This window comes from Pagrus major, chromosome 13, assembly GCF_040436345.1.
Source record: "Pagrus major chromosome 13, Pma_NU_1.0".
Classification (NCBI taxonomy): domain Eukaryota; kingdom Metazoa; phylum Chordata; class Actinopteri; order Spariformes; family Sparidae; genus Pagrus; species Pagrus major.
The window spans coordinates 1562033-1569509 of record NC_133227.1 but is presented as its reverse complement, the minus strand read 5'-3'; positions in this window follow the sequence as shown (position 1 = coordinate 1569509).

Here is a 7477-nt window from a genome sequence, read left to right as displayed (position 1 = left end):
GGAGTTTGACATTTAAATGTAAACTGTTTACAAGTAATATCATTACTATTAGGGCATAAAATAAAAAAAACAAAGGTACAAGACAGTGTACCTGTTTGCTGTTAGCAGCAAATAATCCCAACTAATCCTAATGGCAGTGAGGCATCTTAAAAGCTCAGTCAAAAAAGCGGCATCAAATGAGCGGCAATGACTTTCACCCCTCTGATGTGTCCTCATTCTTAGCAAGACACATTGAGTCACATGAACTAATAAGCCGACTCAAGTCATGGCTAAATATACTGTGAAACATGGCTGTCAGTTGCATGTTCGCTGCTATATAATGATGCCACAGCTTGCAGTTAAGCTACAAATGCAAATGCAAATGCCTCTCTGATGTATATTTTTATGCGGGCCTCTTCACTTTAAAGCCTGTTTAATGCTGGAGAGCTGTGTGATTGTCTGAAATGAAACACTTCCTGCTCCGAGCCATCTAGCCTGTTCATTCAGCCTCCGGGATAAACTAAATTAACCGAATCCTTGGGGCCAATTAGAAATGAGCATTTTTTCCAGGCCACAGTATAAACAGAAGGTCACCACATACACAACAATACAACTCAGTTGGAGAGAATGTTTCTCACCATGACACAGCAAAAAGAGATTAACTGACTGTAGTTTATAAATATGCACTTTGTAATAAAACACATATAGAAGAGCTTTTTATTTGTATCATTAAATTGCCTTTCTGATTGATGTTATAAATAACAGGCTGGTACAGAAAACTTCAGGACTTAAAGACTTAAAAGTTTTATATGAATTCGGTACATTCATTATACAGCTGCTCTCAAACATTAAGATGAAAAATTATTGTTGTTAAAGTAAAAATCCTCCCTCTGATACACACACTGTTAATTACAAACAACCTGAGGTGTTCAGTGCACACAGGAGTTGTTTGGTTGATGAAGCACTTTAATTTACTTTTTGCCCCGCTGGTGGCATTGCTGTAGGGGTGGGTCAGCTGGGAGGGTGTTAGCATGCTAATGTTGGCATTGAGCTCCAAGTAAAGCTGAGACGGCAAGGTGCAGACGTCTGTTTGAAGGAGAGACTTGTGATATATTTTAGTGCAGACGTGACAAATCTGCATTCTTCCCTGTTGAGTCTATTTGTATCTCAGCCTTGTGTTTGATGTCTTTGTTCCTCATGTGATTGTAAAAAGTTGGTGTAAATTGATGATCCGCAAAAGACCCACCTGCAATTAGCTTACACCAGAACTTAAGGGTTTACCTTTTATGTGTTAGATCACAAGGTATATTTTTAGCCATGTGAGCAGCATGGCTCTCGGCATGGCAGTGTTGCCTGTCAGTAGCTCCGTCCACCACCGGACTGACGTATTTCAGGAACTAATTGGTGGTTTGCCGTGACATTTTGTACAGACGTTCAAGATGCCCTGAGGATGAATTCTCCTCTAGTGCGAACATGAGATTGACATTTTTTAATTTTGAGGGATGAATTGTTATACTTTGGCGACGCCTTAGAGATCCCAAATTGATTAGAAAAGACATTATTTACACCCTTGATGCACCGGCAAGCTTGTGCACCCACTTCAGACAGGGTTTGAGCTAATGCTTTTAGCTTAGCGGCTACAGTGAAGATTTTGGCTTTAAAAAGAATGTAAATAAAATTTTTTCATAACAATTGTGGAATCTCAGGGCTTCACGAGACTTGGGTTACATTGGATGACCTGTATGGAGCCATTTTTCAGTAGTTTTTTTACATTTTAAAACAGGTCCCCATCTACTTCAGTTGTTTGTGAGCATGCTGCTTTTTGGCTGTGAAGCTCCAGAAATGTTCTGACTTTCCATCAGCATGATGGTGGTTATCAAACGATGTGAACTTATCCTCTAATTGTCCTAAAATTAATCAGTTAATATTACTATATAACAACATATTTTTCATGCTCTAGTTATATCTAGCCATGCAGATAATTTATTTCTCCAGGATATGAGAGATCCACAATTTCTGCCGTCACCCAAAATAGAAATGAATACAATTCTTTTGTGGTGCTCTCGGCAGTACGAAGCTCTAAAGCCCCAAAGACCTCTCGGTGAATAATGTTTCCTATTTTCTAAGAAATATTCCAAATGGAAACGATCGACATCATATTCTTCATTGTTTCCGAATCCATTGCAAAGGTATTAAGGCAGAAATAACAGAGATAGATATCTTAGAATCTGAACAAGTAAAATACAATTGATCTACATGGCTACATACCACAAAGGTAAGTGAGAAAGTAGGTTTTCTATATTTAGATAAAGCAACTTTTCAAACTCCACAATAGATTAAATGTACCAGCCTCAAATAACATCGTTCACATAACAACCTAGCCTTTAATTGACACATACATCACATATAGCTTTTTTAAAAAAGGATTTGTTAAGGTGGATTTTCATTTTAACCTTAAGCCCTTCAAGTCATATTTATCCAGAATCTCTCAGGGAGAGGAAGACCATAAATTCACAGGAAGGAACAGATAGTGAGGATGACACTGTCTGACAGAAACAAAGTGGGAAGAGAGAAAATACAGGGGGACAGATTATAACGTGACACTGTAAAAGCACAGACTTCAGGGGAGGAAGGAGCACGTCAGAAATAATCTGGGGATGCCTTCGGTCCCAACACAACACAGATACCGACCCATGGAGAAAGCAAACCACGCTCCAGTGTCCCCATGCTTATATCCACGCACAGAGTCTGGTGATGGTATCCTCATCTCTGTTTTTTTCCTTTTTCAGCCTTGCCTGTGGTGGAGGGGGTGGGGGTTACATTGACCCAGTTTTATCATGGTGGAAGTCACTATCACTCTGATCACTTTTTCTCTCACACACTGTAAACTACAGGCCGGCAAGTGGCCTTTTCACTCACTCACAGTCATGGCTTCAGCAGACAGTACGGGCCACAGAGAGAGATGGAGAATACTAAAGCACAGTGCAGCAGTGATGCCTTTTGAAATATCACCGTTACACGACGACGTGATACTAGCAGGAATAAAATATCACTCTACTTACTACAGAGAAGCATTAGGAGACATTACACCATCCGATTGGCTTGTTACAGTGACAGTAAAAATGTCTGTGTTGGAAACTTACAAAATCTTACATTTAAAATACAATTTTAACATTAAACGTAATAATTTTTACTCTGCTACATTAATATGGCAGCTGTCGTTACTCATTAGTTTTCATGCTATGATTTTACATAAAAACATTTATAATGCACTCATAAAATATATAGCGATGTTAAAGATTTAACTAGTGGTTCCCAACCTTTTTAGGTTGAGGCTCCTTACAAAAAAAGGTGTCTGGTCGGGGCCCATTATCTCATTTCAGATGTCTTTGAGTTGTCCACTAAAAACACGTTGCCTTTCTGATCTTGCGAGGTGATTTCATTTAAATGTACTCCAAGGAACTTTTAACGAGTGAAACATTCTCAATCTAATACTGAAGCCCTTTATATGTCCCACATAAGCAGTCAAGACTATCAGCAAGATGATTGACGATTTCTATATACTTATTCTTAAACCTCCAGCGGGTCAGATTACAATGAAATAATATCATTACTAACGAATGTTGATAACTTTTTCTTCTCAACAAAATCACTATCATCAAGCAACCAAATCTGTTAGCTGTAGGCTACATGTAGAATAACCTAGGTGTATGAACGGCACTAAAACAAAGGGTACTTGTTTCACCATAGTCGTACAGTTAGTTGGCTAGCCGGATCAAGATGTTTACGACACAAGGCAATGGTGCTAATAGTGCTTTTGTCCACAGGGGCCGCCAGAATCAACACATAATGAAAGTTGATGTAGCTGCTTTAAATATCTGTTCAAATCATGCAGTCAGACAGTTTGTGCATCAGAATTTTGTTTTTCGCATTATTTATGTCACCAAATCCCAGATTATATAATAAGTAGGATTTTGAATGCAGAAACTTTTCTTGCAATTGTACTATGATAAGATGTATTGGTACTTTTGCTTAAGTAAAGGGTTTGAGTACTTCTTTCACCACTGGTCTTGTCAGCTGTGCTGATCTGGTTTTGCACAACTTAATTTAATGCCATAAACCCTTTGACAGAGCAAAGCAAACATCTACTATTTATTTACTTTATTTGCACACACATTAGATCAGTCAAAATCAGATGATTAAATAACAGATGTGTCAGGAGAGGTCAAGAAGCCATCGGGCTTATACTAAGGACAGCCCCCCACCCCACCCCCCCATTACAGAAACCAAAAAACTGAAGAAAAAAACAAAACAAAAATACTGTAGAGACTTCAAGTATCCTGACATCTGTGTACATTTCTTCTCTGCCCCTGGAGGCAGACAGCTGTCAAAGGGCAGTTAGTGACAGGATTCACCTAAAAACCTGTTAAACTGTGTGTCTGTTGATTAGGAGGTTAATTGAAATTGTGGTTAATTAACTGTGTTTATGTGAAATCACTCCACTTGGCTAGTCCCAATTAATTTGTCTTTCTAACACGCTAATGGAGTCGGATGAAAGGCTGTGAGCGTCTCGCTCTGCCAACATACAGTGCGCGCTGAGTGCTGTTGTGTGTGTTTGCAGCGACTGTCTTTCAAAAATGAGCCGCCTCAGTCTGCCTCACTTGGAACAGCCAAATGGTACAAAATGTACGAAGTGTATATAATTCTTTGAAGCTTGTCAAATGAGGAAGCTGTTGCTCGCATGATCAAAGAAACAGACTTGTTCTTTTTTGTGATTTGACAGTTTTTTCAATAATGCCCCCCTTGTTAATAGCTTCAATTTCCAGATCCCAGATCTGAGGTTGCAGCCGATCTGACAGCTGTGAACAACAGAGCGCAGAGCAGACAAAGGAAACTAGCTCATGGTGACTAAGGAAAAATTAAGAAAGTAACTTAATTTAGTAGCTCAATCTGATGGCCCAAACTGATGTCTTATGGACCATCAGACAATCTGTAATGTTTAATTGAGTAAAGGTGTGATATTGTAGACAACCAGGCGAGACTGGCACAATAATAAACTCCTACACCTTTGCATTGATACGTAGCTCATCCCTTTGTAAGAATCACAGCCAAGTCCCAGGTGCACCACTCATATCAGTATGTGAGATTGCATAATATATCTGCTCAGCATATATGACTCCAGAGGACGACAGTAAAGTGTGAATAAGTTATGAACCCCTTTGAGAAGAACTGAGGCAGAACAGTCTCACCGAGAATCCTATGAGAAATTTTTGACAGCATTAGCTACTCATATCAGGCTGAGTAAACAAACGTTGCAGAATGGATGAAGGAGCGGAGAGGCACATGTTAATATATGTGCATGATTAGGTACGTATTAACATTTAAGGAATATACGCTCAGCTTTACAATCACGTTAGCCGCTTCAGAATTTCGAGGACATGAAAGTGTAATGAGTCGAACTAAGAACTTGCGCAGATAAAAAAGACATTGAAAGGAAAGAAGAAGAGTAGTGCCGCTCCGTTCCTGTTAGTGAGAGCTGCATGAGCCTACGGGGGAGATCATGACGCCCTCCCTCGGCCCGCTGCTTCCCCACCAGCAGAATAAAGATAACAGCTTTACCACTCACAGGCATGAGGCAGAGAGAAGAGAGCGGCGCACATACTAATGTTTTTCCAGATGATTTAACACTTTCCCAAACACCTGAGCAAAACCTGCAGTAGAGCAAACTGTTTGTTTCACACCTGTGAACTGTGTCATAATAATGAGTACAATGAAAATTCATTAATTTTGTCCTTAAAAGGAGAACAGGAACCGATCAGAATGATGGGGCCTCACAGACACACACAGGAATTAAAGCCGAAAGTAGACTATAAAGATTATCACAGCGTAGGTTTAGGCCGCATGGTGTTCAGTACAGTGAGTCTCCAGCTGCAGAGTTGATGCAGTGAGTGTTTTTGGGGGAACAAGCTGTTGAGGGGGCTGGTGTTTTTGGGAGCAGATGGCTGTCTGGCTGTGCAAGATTGATGGCAGTCTATTCCATTCCCTCTCTCCGCCCCGGCTGTATGCGGCTCCTTCATCAAAAGGCACCTGACAGCCAAACACCCACGCAGCAGAGTGGACGACACCGGAGCAAAAACCAGGCAATAATGTGAGGATGTGCTGCTAAATTACCGGCTTGTAAAATTTGCATGAGAATCCCATCGTCTGCTGCATAAAAAAGTTTTTTTTTTCCCCATCACAGTAAAACAGGTTTTTCTAGACAGTGGACGGCAGGAAAAAATTAGTCATCTGAGTCACTTGTTTCCAGAGGCTGATGTGCAGGCCGTTTCTGTCAGAGGACAATCCGCATTTTTTGCTTGTGTTTCGCTCTGAGTTGGCACAAAATGACAGAAGGCCAGTCCGCTTCTCTCTTTATATGGTGGTCCTCACACATAACCGAACTGACAGATGGAGACGAGAGCTATGGGCGCTAAGCACAAAAGAGAAAGCCTCTCTAATGTTCATAATAATAATATAACTAACAGCTTTACGGGCTACACAGTCGGCGGTACAGATTCTAAAGGACACACATCCACACAGACTCAGGAGGTTTACAGGAGCTGCTGATGTGACTGAAAATCAATGAACAGGTTTTTACACTCAGATGGGCTGAGTACACACTGTCAGCACAATGCCAGTTCTTCTGATGCTAACACATAAAATGACACAAGAAGCGAACTAGTGATATTAAAGGAATAGTTTGACAATATAGGAAATACACTTCTTGCCTTTCTTGAGAAGATTGATTCCACTTATGAGACGGACAATTTCCTAGGAAGGAGCAGTGACTGTCTGGAATGAGTCCTACAACCCAGAAATAAGTTAGCATCTTTGCACTTTCAGTTCCCTTGTCTTGAAATAGACATGAAATATTTTAGTAAATACTCCACGTTTGAATTATGAAGCGTTTACATGTCTTTAAAAAGGGTGGTCGCTAACAAGTGGCAAAATGAGACTGCAGAGGTCGTCGGGGACATTAAGACAGAAGGCAGAATTAGGGAAATTACTGTACATGCTACGATGGGAATAAAAGAGTTTCCTTGATCTGCACAGATGTTGATATCAGAGAACAGGCTTATTCACAAACCATCAGAGAAGCAGAAAATAATTAAACATTGAACATTATTAAACATTCAAGCGAGATCTGTCATCCAATTTTAACAAGCCAGGCATCAGAACAGACTCTGATGTATTGCTAAACACTAAAAATACATATTCGCTCTGTGGGTAGAATTCAATTCAACACCAAATTGAGGTTAAAGTCTATTTCAAAGAAATACAAATACTCTGCACATCACTGCAGAGCGTCTTGACACCGGTGTCAAAGAGACATGTAGGTTTTCCCCTTTAACATCCACCAGGGTGGAAATATTAATTGTAAGTGCAGCAGAATGGGTTGTAGATGGAAAAAGCAGCAGCGAGTGAAGCGCTTCCTGCCTATCGCAAATATGATATGAAT